The following is a 19,771-nucleotide window of genomic DNA, read 5'->3' on the forward strand; positions in this document are numbered from 1 at the left end:
AGTAGAAGCACCCTATTGAGCTAGTACAGCCATGAGTCTTCTTGGGAATGATGCAACAAGTTTTTCACACCTGGATTTGGGGAATTTACCAAATGGCTGCAGTGAAAGAAAGAGTTGAATATTTAAAGGGGTACCCACTGTAGATAGATAGATATAATAAAAGTTGGCAAATCAGCAGCCGCGTACAGTAAAATCACAGCAGGACCTGACAGGATAGAATAGATCGATTACGTACAGTATATACACATAGAATAGATAGTTATACAGATGTCAGCCACATGTACAATTAGTACAGTGTGTGTGCAGATTATTGTACATGTATTTAATTATTAAAAGATTATTTTTGTGAGAAGAATGGCGTGGGCTCCCACATAAATTTCTTAACCAGCATAGGAAAGCTGACAGCTGAGGGCAGATGTTTATAGCCTGGGAAGTGAGGAGCTTCCCTGGGCTATTAATATCAGTTCACAGCTGTATGCTTAGCCTTTACTGGATATTAAAATGGGGATCCCCAAAAAATGACTTAGGGTTCAATGGCATCACTGGAATGGGCGATGCAGTAAGTATGATTTAATTAAGGTTTTTTAAAGGAGTCTGTGTCATTATTTCAATTAAAGGATTTTATTCTGGGTGGGTGTGTTTTTATGCAGTATAACTATGGGGTTAGCAATGGGGGCGTGTTATGAATGACTCTCCATTACTAACCTCTGGGCTTCATGTTACCTGACAATACAAAGGTGACATCAACCCCCTAACTGTCACGCCGCTTGCTACTGCTACAGGGCAAGTGGGAAGAGTGAGGCTAAGTGCCAGAATTGGCACATCTTATAGATGCACCTTTTCTGGGGTGGCTGTGAGCTGACTTTCTTAGTCTGGGGTGGGCAGTATCCATGGCCCCTTCCTAGGCTATTAATATCAGCCCGTAGCTGTCTGCATAGCCTTTGCTGGTTATTAATTATAGGGGGACCCTATGTCATTTTTTGGGAGGTCCCCCATTTTAGTAGCCAGTAAAGGCTACATATACAGCTGTGAGCTGATATTAATATCCTGGGACGCTATATAGGTATTACCCCCCCTTCCCAGGCTATAAACATCTGCCCCCAGATGTCAGCTTTCCCTATGCTGTGTAAGAAAGTTATGAGAGGGTGCACACCGTTATTTTCAGAAAAATATTTTAATAAATAAATGTACAGTAAGCTGAACACACTGTACTAATTGTATATGTCACTGACAACAGTGGGTATGGAAAGTGTTCAGACCCCTTTAAATTTTTCTCTCTTTGTTTCATTGCAGCCATTTGGTAAATTCAGAAAAGTTCATTTTTTTTCTCATTTATGTACACACTGCACCCCATCTTGACTGAAAAAAACAGAAATGTAGAAATTTTTGCAAATGTATTAAAAAAGAAAAACTGAAATATCACAAGGTCATAAGTACTCAGACCCTTTGCTCAGTATTGAGCAGGGCTGGGGAGTTGGAGTTGTGGAATTAGTTGGAGCCCATTTTGGTGGAGTTGGAGTTGGTATAAAATGGGCCGACTCCGACTTCTAAATTATACAATAAATTGGGTACAGTAGTTCATTTTGTGGGGAATATTTTTTTCATAACAATTTGGGAAAGTTATGAAATGTCCTATAAATGTCTGTCCTATCCCTGATCTAAGGTCTACACTTTTAGCTGAGAAGAGTATGTGCTGCAGTTCATGTTCATAATAAGTAGTGAAGCTCCTCCACTACAGATAAGGGAAAACATAAACACACAGGGAAGGAATGCCTGCATTAATCTCAGAACTTCTGGAGTGAACAGGAAAGCAGGATTAAGGTAAGTATTTCTTAAAGCATATCTAAACGTTCAATAAACTGTGCATAAATCAATAGTCCAGCATATGTGGTCTCTATATGCTTGATGTTTTAGTTTGTTTTTCCTCTTAGCTCCTGTTTGGAGAAATTAGCTGCTCTGTTGACTTATATACACTAAACATAGAATATAAGGGGAAAAACTGTTTTCTAACATCTCAAATTCGGAAATACATTAACAGGATCGAGAAGGACATATTTATTTGTGTGTGTTCTGGAATATGATTCAGCACAAACATACTCCCTCCCTACTCACCTCTTCATAGACTGTGAATAAATATGATATGAAGCATTTAGTGAGCTGTACCCTGCTGAGACAAACCTGACATTGAAAGTTCAGAGTAAAGCTATCTAACAGCAAATTTTAGAAACTTTATACTTATCTGTCCTATTGATTTATGTAAAAATTGTTTTATTTCTATCCCAAATTATACAGTGCATGATTCCCTATTTTTCCAAGAATTTCTATATACCTTATTTTTTTACTGGACAGAATTATTTTTTTATTTTTAAAGCAAATGTACATAATTACAAAATGTCTAAGAAGCATCCTATGAAGTCAACTGTATTTGAGAATTTCACAGTGACTCAAGATAAAAAACATTTTGTGTGTCAGTTTATAACTAACCCAGTTGAAAACAAATGATGTGATGCCAAAATTACTGCATACTCAGGCAGTGATAAAAATGTTCCTTCAAGAGCTTCCAATCTAAAAAGACATTTACAATGCTGCCACCCAGACATTTACAAAGCTGTGATTGAAAAAGATCACAGCAGCACCAAGAAACCAGAGCCCAGCACTTCTCGCCAGGCAAATGAGGAGGAAAGAGAGTCTCAAACATCAGTTACTAGATATTTTGTGACAAAGTTACTGTAACAATGACAGCAGATGTGTTTAAAAGACAGCTCATCAAGCTTGTGAAGGACAGTGTACTATTACCATTATTTGCTCGACCAGCTTTTATAGCTCTTAATGGAGAAATGATCTGCAAACTTGGTGTTTCTCTGGAAATAGAAAGTATTAGAAAATTAGTGATTGTTTTGCATCCCCTCTTTAAAGGTTTAGTGTTATTGTACCTCTTAGTGGTATAAGTATATTGTATACTTATTAAGGTATGCTTTGTTACAAGGGTTCTCTATTTTTTATGACCCTCACCTGTTGTGAGTTCATTTTCCCCTCCATCACTGAGGCCTGGTGAACTCCCTATTCTAGTGAAGGAAGGTAGTGAGCCTGATTATCAGGCACCTGGGACTAATGAAGACGATTGGCTGAGTGGAGTCACTGACTGGATTTAAGGCAGCCTATGCCCTTTCTGCCCTGCGGGTGATTTCTCTGTGGACTCTTGGACACCAGTCTGATTCCTGCTCTCCTAAAGCTAAGTTTTCTGTTTTGCCTTTTGCATCTAAGATTTGTTTTTGTTTTTTCTTGCTTTTTGGATTCTGCCACTCCCTGCTGGAGTGTGCAGTGTTCCTTGAGCTCTGTCTTCTGAAAGTACCTGAGTGCTGATTTAGTTTTTGAAGCTTAGTTGCTTCAGGGCCATTTTTATATCAGCTTGTTGGCTTTTGTCTCTGATAGGGTTTTGGCAGATTGCAGACAGCAGCCTTCCTATCCGTTCCTATCTAGGTAGTTTTTGGGCCCCGTCTTTGCTCAGCCTGTCTTTCTGTCTGTGTAAGTGTTTTCATCTTGCTTCACCGTCATTATATGTGGGGGCTGCCTATTGCTTTGGGGTCTGCTCTGGGGCAGTTAGATTTCCCCTTTCCTTCTTTAGGCATATGTATCTCTCCGGCTGTGTTCGAGGGGTCTAGGTCATCGTAGGAACCCCCCACGGCTACTGCTAGTTGTGTTGATAGGTTCAGGGGTCTGCAATCTGATAGTTGCCAACTTCTCTGGTTTTCAGGACTTAGCTAGCATTTCTGTTTTTGCCTCCTACGGTGACTCAATCATAACACTCACCCATCCTATGTACATATACCCTTCTCCCTCCCCCTTCCCTTTTCTGCTCTGTTCCCCCCCTCCTCCTCCCAGCTTTATGAAAAAAAAACTTTAATAAAAATATTTAAAAAGAAATTTAGTGATTGAAGATGCCCTTGACCAAAAGGAAGATCTTAAAAAGACTCTCAAGAGATGCTTTGTGTTTCTGAAAATGGATGCCTGCACACTAGAGATGAGCGACTTTCCCTTTTTTAGGGTCGAGTCGGGTTTCATGAAACCCGACTTTCTCTAAAGTCGAGCGAAATCGGCCAACTATCATGAAAAGTTGAAGGTCCGACTGAAACACGAAACCCAATGCAAGTCAATGGGGAAGCAAAGTCGGCAGGGAGTGGAGGACAGTAAACACACCTACATGCCGGACTGCTTTTTTAAAGCGCGCAAAAACTCTCTCTCTCTCCGGACGCTGCACATGTCATCTCGTTGCCCACAGTGTACGTCCTTGCTCAGTGACTGAAAAAAGTCACATGCAAGCATAAATCCGACTTTGGCGCTCGGGTCGGCGACCGCATGGCCGACCTCACACTATGGTCGGATTTCGCTCGGAGAAACCCGACTTTAGCGAAAGTCGGCGACTTTTGAATTTGACCGACTCGTTTCGCTCAACTCTACAGCACACGTCAGAGTGAACTATTTTGCTATCAATGTTCGATATGTTTGTGACAACAAAAAAATTGATACTAAGATACTGGCAGTAAAAGTGTCATGGTATAGGATATGGTTAATGTCCTACTCTCTCAGGGTTAACTTTTTCTGGTCTCTCTTTGGATCTGAGAGGGGTATTTATACTCACTACAGACTAGGATTCCCTGTCAACTATACTGTTCTGATGGTGTGTCTGACCCCCTGGTGTGCATGTATACTGCATTGCTTGAGTGCCTCCTGTGTATGACCTGGTCTGTCCGTTCACTCTCTTCTCTGTCTCACATTTTGGTACTATTGTCTTCTTCAGTTCTGACCTCCCGGCTTGGCTATTGTTACTCCATTACAGTTTGTCCCTTTGGACCGCACTGCTCGTTCTGGCTTTTTGACCTCTGGCTTCCCTTCTGACAACCCATGTCTCACCCCATTGGTACCTTGTGATCTCCTGGTTCTGATCTTAGCTTGTCTGATTATTCTCCTGTGTTTATCGTCTCCTCTGCACCCCGGTATCTGGCTCCACCCCCGACCACCTCCTACTCTGTCACATGGCTCAGGTCCTGTTTGTACCTGATGAGTTCCCCACCGCTCTCCTGTCAGCTCCCCTGCTGTTATGTGCAGCTCTCCCCACAGCAGTAATACCTGGGAGTCGTGACATTATAGCTGACCATACAGTATTCCCCTGGTGGTGGGGTGTTATCACATTATGGATCCAGTACGGGCTCTCGCAGACCAGGTTGTTGAGCTCTCCCAGCTTATGCAGAAGCTGTCTATGGAGCAGCAAGACCTGGTTAATTCACACCAACAGGTGCAGAGAGATGTGGCAGATGCTCTACAGGGGTTTGTTCCATTATGGTTCTGGGAGGGGGGCCCCACTGTTGTATCTCTTGCGGACCCCGACCCACCGGTAGTTACCCGACAATTTTTCCAGAGATAAAAAATTGTTTAGGGTTTTAAGGAGGGGTGCAAGTTGTTATTTGAATTGCATCCTCGGACCTTTGGAAATGAAAGGCAGAGGGTGGGGATCATAATGCTCTTGTTAAGGGGGGCTTCGCAAGCATGGGCTTTCTCTCTCTTCCTCTGCTCCTGAACGTATGTCAGGGAACCTGTTCTTTGAGGCTCTGGGGCACATCTATGATGAGTCTGATAGAGTGTGTCTGGCAGAGGATATGGTGATGAGTGTGAAACAGGGGAGGCACTCTGCTAAATGGTTCTGCTTAGAATTTAGATGTTGGGCAGTCGAAGAATCCTGGAACGACACCGCCTTGAGGGGGTTGTTCCGCGGGGGCCTGTCTGACCATCTGCAGGACGCTCTGGCATTACATCCTCCTCCCGACACCATGATGCAGGCGGTCAGTATGGACCAGAGACTCCGTGCTAGAGGAATGATGCAACAAGAGACTCCCTTGTACTCCAAATTGTGTTACACTACACACGTATCAGAGCACATGGAAACTGAGGCTGTCTCCGTAAAGTAAAGAGAGAGAAGACACCGTAAAGACAACCATTTATGCTTTTACTGTGGAGCCTCAGGAAATTGAAAAAGGGACTGTCCTTCCTGCCCTTCTTCAGTGAAACCATCTGGGAAACAATCGAGCAGGTTGCACAGACTCCCAGGTACATTTTTTTTGCTTGCTAAAATGGTGCTCCAGGTTGAATTGGAACTTGCTGGCGGTCCTGCTATGACCACCGCTTTGTTGACTGTGGTTCCTCCATCAATCTGATTGATGCCCAAGTTGTGACTCTTAATAAGATAGTGACAGTCAGGTCGAAAGACCCTGTTAAAATTATGGCTGTGGATTCATCCTCTCTTACCCGGGATGGAATTTGTTTCATGTCTGAAGTTTTTTCTCTGAAAGTGGGTTCCACTAACGTGGAAAAATTAAGTTGTTTTGTTTCGTTCTGAATAATTTGCCTGCAGGACTGGTATTGGGGATGCCCTGGCTGCAATACCACAATCCTCTCATTGATTGGGTGAAGGGAGAGATCACCCGATGGGGATGTAATGTTAATGGTCTGTGTTGTAACCCAGTTCCTTTTGTCAATCCAATAAAATCTATATCTGTGTCGTCTGTCGGTCTGGAGGGTATTCTAGAGTACCTGAGAGACTTTAAAGACGTGTTCTCCGAAAGCGAGGCTCAGGCGCTCCCACCACATAGACCGTATGATTGTGCCAATGATTTAGTACATGGAGCCAAATTACCCAAGGCTCGTTTGTTTAATTTGACCGGGACTGAGCGTCAAGCTATGAAAGAGTACATCAAAGAGAGCCTTCGCGGGGTACTTCTTTGTAAAGAAAAAAGATGGTGGGTAGCGACCTTGCATCGACTTTCAGGAACTGAACAAAATTACCATTAAGAACACGTACCCTCTTACCCTCTCCCGTTGTTTACCGATTTATGTAACCAGCTCAGGGGGGCCAAATGGTTTTCTAAGCTTGATCTATGAGGGGCTTATAACCGTATAAGGATCCGGGAGGGGGATGAATGACGACTGAGGGGCTGTTTGAAAACCTGGTTATGCCCTTCGGCCTCACTAACGCCCCTGCTGTTTTTCAGAACTGCCTTAATATTGTTTTTTTCTGACCTGATTGGGCGTTATGTAGTCATTTACCTGGATGACATCTTAGTATACTCTGAGGACAGTCAATCACACTTACACCATCTACGTACGGTACTTATGAGATTCCGGGAGAACCATTTGTATGCTAAGCTGGAGAAGTGCTCATTTTTTATGCAAGAACTGTCTTTTCTGGATGTAATTGTATCTGGGGAGGGATTCCGCATGGATCCAGGGAAGGTTCAGGCCATTACAGATTGGGTGCAGCCTCATGATCTGAAGGGGTTGCAGTGATTTCTGGACTTTGCTAACTATTATAGGAAGTTAATTAAAGGGTTCTCGCAGGTGATGAAACCCTTGACGGACCTCATTCTTAAAGGGACAGATGTAAAAAATTGGTCCGTGGCCGCAAAAAATTCCTTCCTTACATTAACCCCTTAATCCCATATAATGTACTATCCCGTGCATATGCCCTGGGACTTAATTGCCAGGGACGGGACAGTACGTCATAGCGATCAGCGGCGCTCACGTGGTGAGCGCCGCTGATCGCGGCCGGGTGTCAGCTGATTATCACAGCTGACACCCGGCACAATGTGTCAGGGGCGGTCACGGACGACCCCCGACACGTTGACCCCTTGCACACCGCGATCAAACATGATCGCGGTGTACCTGGGGTTAAAGGGAAGCATCGGCAGGAAGGGGGCTCCCTCCGTGCTTCCCTGAGCCCCCCACGGCAGCGTAATGTGCAGCGCTGCTGCGGGGGGCTCCTTCCCTGCAGGCCCCCGAATCCAAGATGGCGACAGGGACCTTCGGGGGCCTGCAGGGAGCCGGATTCCTCAGTGCCTGCAAAGCGCAGGCACGAGGAAGCCTGCTGCACTGCCTGTGACAGATCACTGATCTGTCACAGTGATCTGTGATGTGACAGATCAGCGATCTGTCACAGGACAGTGATGTCCCACCTGGGACAATGTAATAAAGTTAAAAAAAAGTGTTAAAATAATTTTTTTAAAAATCGCCAAATAAATTACTGTAGAAAAAAAAAAATATTCCCCCAATAAATTCATTTTTTGGAAATAAAAAAAAAAACAATAAAAGTACATATATTTGGTATCGCCGCGTCCGTAACGACCTGCCCTATAAAACTGTCCCATTAGTTAACCCCTTTAGCGAACCCCTTAAAAAATAAAAACAAAAAACGAAGCAAAAAATAATTATTTATTATCATACCACTCTCAATATGTGGTGATGCAAAAACTATTTTTACAATAAAAAGCGTCTTTTAGCATGTGACAGCTGCCAAACATAAAAACCCGCCATAAATAGTAAATCAAACCCCCCCGTTATCACCCCTTAGTTAGGGAAAAATAATAAAATTAAAAGAAAATGTATTTATTTCCATTTTCCCATTAGGGTTAGGGTTAGGGCTAGGGTTAGTGCCAAGGCTAGGGTTAGGGCTAGGGCTAGGGTTAGGGCTGAGATTAGGGTTAGGGGTGTGATGGGGTTAGAGTTGGAGTTAGAATTTGGGGTTTCCACTGTTTGGGCACATCAGGTGCTCTCCAAATGCAACATGGCATCTGATCTCAATTCCAGGCAATTCTGAGTTGAAAAAGTCAAATGGTGGTCCTTCCCTTCCAAGCTCTGCCATGCGCCTAAACAGTGTTTTACCCCCACATATGGAGTATCAGCCTACTCAGGAAATTGCAAAACAACTTTTGGGGTCCAATTTCTCCTATTACCCTTAGGAAAATAAAAAATTGGGGGCAAAAATATCATTCTTGTGGAAAAAATGATTTTTTTATTTTCACGCCCGGGCGTAATAAACTAGCACTTGGGGGTTCAAAGTGCTCACCACACATCTAGATAAGTTCTGTGGGGGGTCTAGTTTCCAAAATGGGGTCACTTGTGGGGGGTTTCAATAGTTTAGGTACATCAGGGGCTCTCCAAACGCAAATGACACCCGCAGACCATTCCATCAAAGTCTGCATTCCAAAACCTCACTACTTCCCTTCCGAGACCCGACGTGTCCCCATACATTAGTTTTCTCCCACATATGGGGTATCTGCGTACTCAGGACAAATTGGACAACAACATTTGGAGTCTAATTTCTCCAGTTACCCTTGGGAAAATAAAAAAATTGGGGACTAATTGATCATGTTTGAGGAAAAAATACGATTTTTTTATTTTCATGCCCGGGCATTATAAACTTCTGTGAAGCCCTTGGGGGTTCAAAGTGCTCACCACACATCTAGATAAGTTCCTTAGGGGGTCTAGTTTCCAAAATGGGGTCATTTGTGTGGGGTTTCCACTGTTTAGGTACATTAGGGGCTCTCCAAAGGCAACATGACACCCGCAGACCATTCCATCAAAGTCTGCATTCCAAAACGTCACTACTTCCCTTCCGAGCCCCGACGTGTGCCCATACAGTAGTTTTCTCCCACATATGGGGTGTCACTATACTCAGGACAAATTGGACAACAACTTTTGGGGTCCCATTTCTCCTGTTACCCTTGGAAAAATAAAACAAATAGGGACTAATAGATCATGTTTGTGGAAAAAATACGATTTTTTTATTTTCACGCCCGGTCGTTATGAACTTCTGTGAAGCACTGGGGTGTTCAAAGTGCTCACCACATATCTAGATAAGTTCCTTAGGGGGTCTAGTTCCCAAAATGGTGTCATTTGTGGGGGGTTTCCACTGTTTTGGTACATCAGAGGCTCTCCAAACGCGACATGGTGTCCGATCTCAATTCCAGCCAAAAACGTCAAATGGCGCTGCTTCCCTTCCGAGCTCTGCCATGCGCCCAAATAGTGGTCTACCCCCACATATGGGCTATCAGCGTACTCAGGACAAATTGAACAATAACTTTTAGGGTTCTGTTACCCTTGGAAAAATAAGAATTGAGGGTGAAAAAAAATCATTTTTGTGGAAAAAATATGATTTTTTAATTGTGCCACTGTACGTTATAAACTTCTGTGAAGCCCTTGTGGGTTCAAAGTTCTCACCACATATCTAGATAAGTTCCTTGGGGGGTCTAGTTTCCAAAATGGGGTCACTTGTGGAGGGTTCCACAGTTTAGGTACATCAGGGGCTCTCCAAACGTGACATGGCATCCAATCTGAATTCCAGCCAATTTTGCATTGAAAAAGTCAAACGGCGCTCCTTCCCTTCTGAGCTCAGCCATATGCCGAAACAGTGGTCCCCCCCCCACATATCAGGTATCAGCGTACTCAGGACAAATTGCACAATACATTTTGCAGTCCAATTTCTCCTGTTACCCTTGGTAAAATAAAAAAAAATTGAACCTGAATTATTTTTTTTGTGAAAAAAAGTTAAATGTTCATTTTTTTAAATATTCAAAAAATTCCTGTGACGCACCTAAAGGGTTAATAAACTTCTTGAATGTGGTTTTGAGCACCTTAAGGGGTGCAGTTTTTAAATGGTGTCACTTTTTGGCATTTTCTATCATATAGGCCCCTCAAAGTGGCTTCAAATGTGATGTGGTCCGTAAAAATAAAATGGTGTTGCAAAAATGAGAAATCGCTGGTCAATTTTTAACCCTTATAACTTCATAACAAAAAAAAATTTTGGTTCCAAAATTGTGCTGATGTAAAGTAAACATGTGGGAAATGTTACTTATCAAGTTTTTTGTGTGCCATATCTCTGTGATTTAAGGGCATAAAAATTCAAAGTTGGAAAATTGCAAAATTTTTGCCAAATTTCCGTTTTTTTCACAAATAAAAGCAAGTTATTTAAATGAAATTTTACCACTAACATGAAGTACAATATGTCACGAGAAAACAATGTCAGAATAACCGGGATCCATGGAAGCGTTTCAGAGTTATTACCTCATAAAGGGACAGTAGTCAGAATTGTAAAAATTGGCCCGGTCATGAACGTGTAAACCACCCTTGGGGCTTAAGGGGTTAAAGAAATGCTTTACTTCAGCCCCTGTGATGGTACAACCTGATTCATCAACCTTTCATCGTGGAGGTCAACGCTTCAGAGGTGGGGGTGAGAGCAGGGTTGTCCCAGGGCCCCTCTACCCTGACTAACGTCAAACCCTGTGCCTTTTTCTCTTAAAAGTTCTCTTCGGCCGAGAGAAACTATGATGTTGGCAACAGAGAATTAATTGTTAGCAGTTATATTGGCCTTCAAAGAATGGAGGCATTTTTTTGGAGCTGGCCGCTCATCCCATTATGGTCATCACTGATCATAAAAACCTGACCTATATTGAGCCTGCTAAGAGATTGACCCCCAGACAGGCTGGGTGGGCACTTTTTTTTTCGATTTCATTTTACTGTTACGTTCTGACCAGGGTCTAAAAATAGTAAAGGCGGATGCCTTATCCCAAAGTTTTGATTCTGTGTCCCCTCCAGAACCTCCTTCCTCTATTCTTCAACCAGGAGTGGTTGTAGCTGATGTCTCCTCTGAGTTACAGAGAGAGATTCTGGAAGCACAAGCTCATGCTCCCAGGAATAAACCCCCAGGTAAATTGTTTGTACCCGAACATTTCCGTCCCACACTCCTGCAAGAATTTTATGATTCTCTGTGCATACCCTAGTATTGCAGCTACCCGGGAGGCAGTGGCTAGGAATTTTTGGTGGCCCTCTATGGGTACTGATATCAAAAGGTTTGTAAATACTTGTGGGGTGTGTGCTCGCTCTAAAAGCTGTCAGGTCCGGCTGGCCGGGGAATTGGTGCCTTTGCCAATTCCTGATAAACCATGGACACACCTGCCCATGGACTTTATCACTAATCTTCCCCCTTCCAAGGGCAACTCAGTGGTATGGGTAGTGGTTGATAGATTTTCTAAGCGAGCCCACTTTGTGCCGTTACCTGCGTTACCATCTGCTGAAACCTTGGCCCGCTTGTTTATTCAGCACATAATTTGGTTGCATGGAGTGCCTGTGAATGTGGTGTCGGACAGGGGTGTGCAATTTGTGGCCAGGTTTTGGAGAGCGCTTTGTAAGAAGTTGGGGGTCACGTTATCATTCTCCTCTGCCTATCACCCAGAATCCAACGGACAGACTGAACGCATCAACCAGTCATTGGAGCAGATTCTGAGATGCCTGGCCTCCTCCAAACAGGAAGACTGGTGTGAGGCATTATCCACGTCAGAATTTGCATTCAACTGTTGTATTAATCAGTCTACCAGAAAGTCTCCTTTTCAGGTCAATTATGGGTTTGTTCTGCAGTTTGGGGAATTTTCCCATATGGATTCGGGTTGCCCCGGTGCCGAGGGGATGTGCAACAGTTAAAAACCCTCTGAAGGGAGGTGCAGGGGAACATCTCCAAAGCCCAGAAGTATAAACATTTTGCGGACAGGAGGAGGGGGGCGGTTCCTGTGTTGACAGTGGGGTAAAATGTCTGGTTGTCCACCCGTAACATCAAACTTAAGATACCCTCTATGAAGTTGGGCCCCAAATGTAATGGCCCATACAAGATTGTAGAGGTGATCAACCCGGTAGCCTACAGATTACAGTTGCCCACCTCCTTCAAAATATCTAATGTCTTCTACAGGTCCCTATTAAAACCTGTGAGGACAGTTAGAGAAGATCCCTCATCTGTGGTTCCACCAGTATTGGTAGAGGGATAACTGGAGTATGAAGTAGGGTGCATAATTGATTCATGGTGGGTGCACTGGAGACTTCAGTACCTTATTCATTAGAAGGGATATTCCATTGATTATCCGTCATGGGTTCCGGCCAGTTCGGTGCACGCTGATCGACTGGTGCAGGCTTTTCATGCCAGATACCCTGAGAAGCCTGGGGGTCCAGTGCCCCCCCGTTAAGAGGGGGGTATTGTCATGGTATAGCACATGGTTAATGTCCTGCTCTCTCAGGGTTAACTTTTGCTGGCCTCCCTTTGGATCAGGGAGAGGTATTTATACTCACTCCAGACTAGGACTCCCTGTCAGCTATACTGTTGTTCTGATTGTGTGTCTGAGCCCCTGGTGTGCATGTATACTGCATTGCTTGATTGCCTCCTGTGTATGACCTGGTCTGTCTGCTCACTCTGTTCTCTGTCTCACGTTTTGGTACTATTATTGTGAGGAAAGAGGGAGACACAAGCGCAATATAGGATCTTATCCCACAAATAAAGTAAGTGGTTAGACAAAAAACTGCTCACCTGGTAGTAGGTATTCAAAGTATGTATAGATAAGGGCTGCTGCAGATCCACAAGTCGGTCACCGACTATCTGAAACAGAGCTCTGCAAAGGAATACGTGGATTTCGTCCGTGCTGCCCAAATGATGAAATTCCAGAAGGTGGTATTTCCTGAAGAAGAGGTTGCCAAAAACCTTGAAACATGTAGAATAAACCACTGTCAAACTTTATTAACCTTCTGGAATTTCATCATTTGGGCAGCGCGGACGAAATCCACGTATTCCTTTGCAGAGCTCTGTTTTGGTACTATTGTCATCTTCGGTTATGACCTCCTGGCTTGGCTATTGTTACTCCATTACAGTTTGTCCCTATTGTACCGCACTGCTTGTTCAGGCTTTTTGACCTCTGGCTTCCCTTCTGACAATCCCCTGTCTCACCCCATTGGTACCTTGTGATCTCCTGGTTCTGATCTTAGCTTGTCTGATTATTCTCCTGTGTTTATCGTCTCCTCTGCACTCCGGCGTCTGGCTCCGCTCCCAACCACCTCCTACTCTGACACATGGTTCAGGTCCTGTTTGTACCTGGTGAGTTCCCCACCGCTCTGCTCTCAGCTCTCCTTCTGCTGTGTGCAGCTCTCCCCACAGCAGTAATACCCGGGAGTCGTGTCAAAAAGATACTAAAGCTCATCACAGCAGCCAGTTTCTCCAGACCTTATTGGAAAAAGTTCTGCAACATTATGAACTCACAAAAGAACAGGTTCTTGCTATTGTAACTGATAATGCTTCAAACTTGATAAGTACAATTAAACTGATGAATGAGAATAATGAAGGTAAAGAGCAGCAAGAAGAACATTTCACATTCAGTATGTTAGAGATGGAATGCCACAGTCCTGTTCCCATAATGGAGGAACAAACAGATATTACTATAGAAGAACAGCAAAATGATTCTATACGATTAGTTGATCTTGTTGAAGCTGCTTCCCACCACTTTCCTATTCATCACATGCGCTGTGTTGTGTACACACTGCAGCTAGCAATAAGTCTGGAAGAGTGATATGTTGGAACTCTGATTAGCAAAGTTAGGAAATTGGCCATTGCTGCCAGAACCCCAAAAATTGATTCCATCTTGAAGAGATGTGCTGGAAAAGGGGCAATTGTGGTTCAAGCCACTCTGTGGAGCAGCAAACTATTTAATGATTTCAGCGATTGCTTGAGCTGAAACCCTTCCTTGTAGATATGGCCAACCCTCAGGTAACACTACATGAATGTCAATGGAGAGAGGTGGCTGAATTGAAGGAATTGCTTCATCACCTATTTACAGTGACTAAAAAGTTACAAGCTGAGGACTTAACTCCTGGCATTTTTATAAAGGAATAGAAGAATTTGTTGTTTTGCCCATCCCAAAGAGGAGGTTTAATCGCAGATGGCATTGCTGCTTCAATGAAATGGAGAGAGATACTGCTATTAGAAAATATAATTCTTCTTCAGGCAGCTGTTTATATGGACCCGAGTCATTGTATATTGCTTGATGATCAACAGCTTACTAAAGGAAAAGAAGCTCTGATTGAGGTAGCAGTTAGGATGCGTGAGCTACAGGACGGCCAAGAGCAAGAGGACTCGGGTCCTGCCAGTGCTGCTGCTGCCGTTCCTTCATCCTCATCAGAGGAGAAGTTTGATTTTGGATGACATGGAGCAGGCAAAGCGCTGCCACAGGGAAAAAGATTCCACTCTCATACAAAACAGATTGACCATACTTCAGCAACATTTTTCACTTGCTCTCAAAGAAGTAGAAGAGTTAAATTGTTCATCAAAACTGACTGTGCACGAGGCAATTCCTTTACACCCTGAAATTGTTAGAGATGTTGCCCGTGTGGTTACTGCTTTGGCATCAACCCAAGATAGTGTAGAGAGGTTGTTCTCTAGCCTTAAAATAATTAAGTCAGATTTGAGGTCATCTATGAAGAGAGATCTGATGGAGGCGATACTATTTCTCAGAACAAATTCATAGACTGCACAAATGTTATTCAGTACGTTTTTGCTGAAAATTGTTTTTTTCCTCTTACTGAATAGTGTATAATAAATTGTAAATATGCAAAAGTTTTTTGCTCGAAAGTTGTATTCCAATAAATATATTTTATGTTCTATCTAAATGGCTTGATTATTGTATCATAATAATGATTAAAATCCCGATGCTACCATCTTCCTACAGTAAATTTATCACTTAAACTTAAACATGAGACATGTATGAGGGAGTCAGAGTCGCGGAGTCGAAGTCAATGTCATGGAAATTGAGGAGTTGGAGGTTTGGCTTACCGACTCCACAGCCCTGTTATTGAGTAGAAGCACCCTTTTGAGCTATTACAGCCATGAGTCTTCTTGGGAATGATGCAACAAGTTTCTCACACCTGGATTTGGGGATCCTCTACCATTCTTCCTTGCAGATCCTCTCCAGTTCCGTCAGGTTGGATGGTGAACGTTGGTGGACAGCCATTTTCAGGTCTCTCAGAGATGTTCAATTGGGTTTAGGTCAGGGCTCTGGCTGGGCCAGTCAAGAATGGTCATAGAGTTGTTCCAAAGCCACTCCTTTGTTATTTTAGCTGTGTTCCTAGGGTCATTGTCTTGTTGGAAGGTGAACCTCCGGCCAAGTCTAAGGTCCAGAGCACTCTGGAAGAGGTTTTCATCCAGGATATCTCTGTACTTGGCCGCATTCATGTTTCCTTCAATTGCAACCAGTCGTCCTGTCCCTGCAGCTGAAAAATACCCCGTATCATGATGCTGCCACAGCCATGTTTCACTGTTGGGATTGTATTGGGCAGGTGATGAGCAGTGCCTGATTTTCTTCACACATACCCCTTAGAATTATCACCAAAAAGTTCTATCTTAGTCTCATCAGATCAGTGAATCTTATTTCTCATAGTATGGGAGTCTTTCAAGTGATTTTTTAGCAAACTCTATGTGGGCTTTCATATGTCTTGCACTGAGGAGAGGTTTCCGTTGGGCTACTCTGCCATAAAGGCCCAACTGCTGGAGGGCTGCAGTGATAGTTGACTTTGTGGAACTTTCTCCCATCTCCCTACTGCATATGCAGAGCTCAGCCACAGTGATCTTGGGGTTCTTCCTTACCTCTCTCACCAAGGCTCTTCTCCCATGATTGTTTAGTTTGGCTGGACTGCCAGGTCTAGGAAGACTTCTGGTGGTCCCAAACTTCTTCCATTTAAGAATAATCGAGGCCACTGTGCTCTTAAGAACATTGAGTACTGTAGAAATTCTTCTGTAACCTTGGCCAGATCTGTGCCTTGCCACAACTCAGTCTCTGAGCTCCTTGGCCAGTTCCTTTGACCGCATGATTCTCATTTGGTTTGACATGCACTGTGAGCTGTGAGGTCTTATATAAACAGGTGTGTGCCTTCACAAATCATGTCCTATCAGTATAATTTAACACAGCTAGACTCCAATTAAGGATTAAAACAATCTCAGGGACGATCACAAGGGAATGGACAGCATGTGACTTAAATATGAGTGTCTGAGCAAAGGGTCTGAATACTTATGACAAAGTGATATTTCAGTTTTTCTTTTTCAATAAATTTGCAAAAATTTCTACATTCCTGATTTTTTTCAGTCAAGATGGGGTGCAATGTGTACATTAATGAGAAAAATGAACTTTTTTGAATTTACCAAATGACTGCAATGAAACAAAGAGGGAAAAATGTAAAGGGGTCTGAATACTTCCCATACCCACTGTATATATGCATATTCTATGTGCATAAACTGTATGTAATCCATCTATTCTATTCTTTTGGGTCCTTCTGTGATTTTACTGTGCGCGGCCGGTGAATTGCAGGCTTTTCTTCTATCTATCTATCTAATAATAAAAATTATTTAAAAATCAATTTGGGTTTACTTAAATTATTTTTATAATTCTTTTTAAATTTTGCCTTAATACAAGTCATTATACAGTAAATAATATTTCTTAACTTTTTTTTCCTGTCGATCTTGAATGTTTTATTGTCAGTCATTAAAGTGGGGTAAAAGTGTGACACCATTGTTCTCAGCAGCAATTTGGGAATCAAAGATGCTTCCAGGGATGTTCCCCATGCTGTTGTCTTTATATTCAGCACTTTTTCCATCCATTTCAACATTTTCACTGCCCCCCAGACCTCGTTGTAGTGTTTGCCGGAAAAATGCTCGGATTTCCGATTGACTCCCATTATGCTCGTTGCTCGAAACAAACACCCGAGCATTAGGAATTGCATGTTCAAGTAATGAGCATCAGAGCATTTTAGTGCTCACTCTTCCCTAGCCATAAGGCCTGTTTTTCTCACTTAAAGGGAAAGAGGGTCTGTTAGAGATACCGTTGAGGTATAGGCTGAACTTTATTTTAGGTTGCATTTTTGGTTGCGCCAGTGTGCCCTTCTCTGCTGGTTTTTAAGGGTTCTGTGTGAATGAATGCCTTTGCCCCCAAATAAAATTTTTCACCCATTCCACTCTGGGCTTTGTCTATCATGGACTGTTTCCCTGTCCTAAGGAGTGTTGTTGGGGTGGGGGGGTATGAATAACCCGATGGTCATACTTGATTCAAGAAAAAGAACTTTACTTCCATTTTATGGATTGTTGGGCTAAGGGTCCCTTATTTTAAAGAATTTGGAAATTTTGTTTCCGAATTGAGTAGGAACAGGTTAGCAAAGTCCTGGAGAAGGAAAGCCAGAAGACATTAGGTTAATTGATGTTATTAGTGTTTCTTGCAGGTTTTCCAGATAGTGTAGGACAAGCATAATTAAAGAGAGGAGGAATATAAGGAGGAGGACAGGCTGTCACTTTGCCCCTGAAGTCATCAACTGGGTTGATGGGTTTGGTGGACATATGCTCTGATAGAGTTAATGTTTGCCTATATAGTGTCGTGCATTGTCATGTAAAATGTAATAAATTCCTGTATAATGCGATACATGATAGAGATAGGTGTTGTAATGTTTTTATTGAACTGTGTGAAAGGTTAAATCCGCACAGCAATAGACTGCAGGGTCAGAAACAGTTAACTGTTGGGCCAGCACATTGTTGGGGAGGAGCAATGAGAATCTGGGTAGTTTCAGCATAGTAAGTAAGTTAAGTGTTAGCAAGTGAAAAAGCAAGAACACACTTTGTTCAAGGGAAAAACTAAGAACTTCATTTCTGGCAGTTGGGAAAGGGAATGGATGGTTAGCAGCTTTATTAGTGTGCCTAAGGGTCTCTGAGAATGGAAAGTGTCAGCCAGGTCTTGTGGCTCCAAGAAGAGACAAGTCAGCAAAGCTGGTTCACAAACAGTAATGTGGTATTTCCTTGTGCTTCATTTCCCTGGTTCCCAAAACAGTGGAATGAAGATAGTGGTCACTGGAAGGTTCAGCTAAAGTTCAGGTAGGAAGATTGCAAGTCCTCCTTAAATCTATTCAGCAGATTTTACCAACTGTGCAGCTGAAGATGTTTTCTGGAAACATGTCACTTGTGTAACTTAAAAAAATGATGTCAGCAGCTACTGCTGTTTGCTTTGTGCTATTACAATTTTTACTAAAGATAAGCTTGCGTTTATGGACTGTTGTGGTTTGCCATTCATGAAGTCACAGGGAATAATGACACACCAAGCCTGGTGGACCAGAGGAGCTTAGAAGTGTCCATGGTAACAACAGCATCACACACACATACACACACACACACACACCACACACACACACACACTGGAAACGGACCCCGTTTTTCTCTAGCGTGTTGGGGTGCGGAACATGATTCACTCGCCCACGGCTACCACCCTGAGCCCATTAGAAACACATGCCTATAACAACCCAATGATTGGGTTAATCATGATAACAAAAGTGACTTCTTTTGAGAATCCGTACTGTAGTATTCCTATTACGGAGGTAAATCAGGTTCAGGTAAGGATACAGTGACAGCTTAAACAAAAGACCAAAATGGGTTTAACACTCAACATTCTGCTGGCATACTGTGTCTTCATGTTCTTGTTGTAGTGTTATTGTGCATGCCAATAAAAGATTCACAGATATTATTTAAATAAATATAATAATTTTACATGCATATTTATCATTAGTAAATTAATAGTCGGTAGTTGCAGATGGTTAGTACACCACAAGCGATGTTGTACCCCAAGGACATAAATGCATTCCAAAATGTTCCATTAATGTGGGTACATTGATACGTTTCTGCAGCCTTTGTCAAGAATCACAAAGGTCATCAAGACTAGAAAAAGCAAAAGAGGGGTGTTTTCTGTTGTAATAAATCAAAAGACCAATAGTGCCAATTATTTAGAACTAACTTTTGGGAGTTCTGCTAGAAACTAGGCCCAACTCTCTAAACAGCATGGTCAGAGTACAAATAACTCACAGCAGGTTTAGGCTGATGCCGTTGGTTGTGTTCCTCTGAAGTTTGCTGCCATCCAGACAAGAGGTGTGATCGAATGAATGGCTAGGAATACATGGTTCAAAGATGGGTGCTATTCAAAAGAGGATGAGAAGATAGGTGCCAAAAAAGGTAGGTTTATTAAAAAAGTTAAGTACAGCGCATTTCAGTGTGCAACTTGCTCCTTCCTCGGGTTCAATAAAGCACTAGACCAATAGACACACAAAGTGTTTATGGGAC

Source organism: Dendrobates tinctorius, unplaced genomic scaffold, assembly GCF_039654945.1.
Source record: "Dendrobates tinctorius isolate UK_male_01 unplaced genomic scaffold, ASM3965494v1 ptg000183l, whole genome shotgun sequence".
Classification (NCBI taxonomy): Eukaryota; Metazoa; Chordata; class Amphibia; order Anura; family Dendrobatidae; genus Dendrobates; species Dendrobates tinctorius.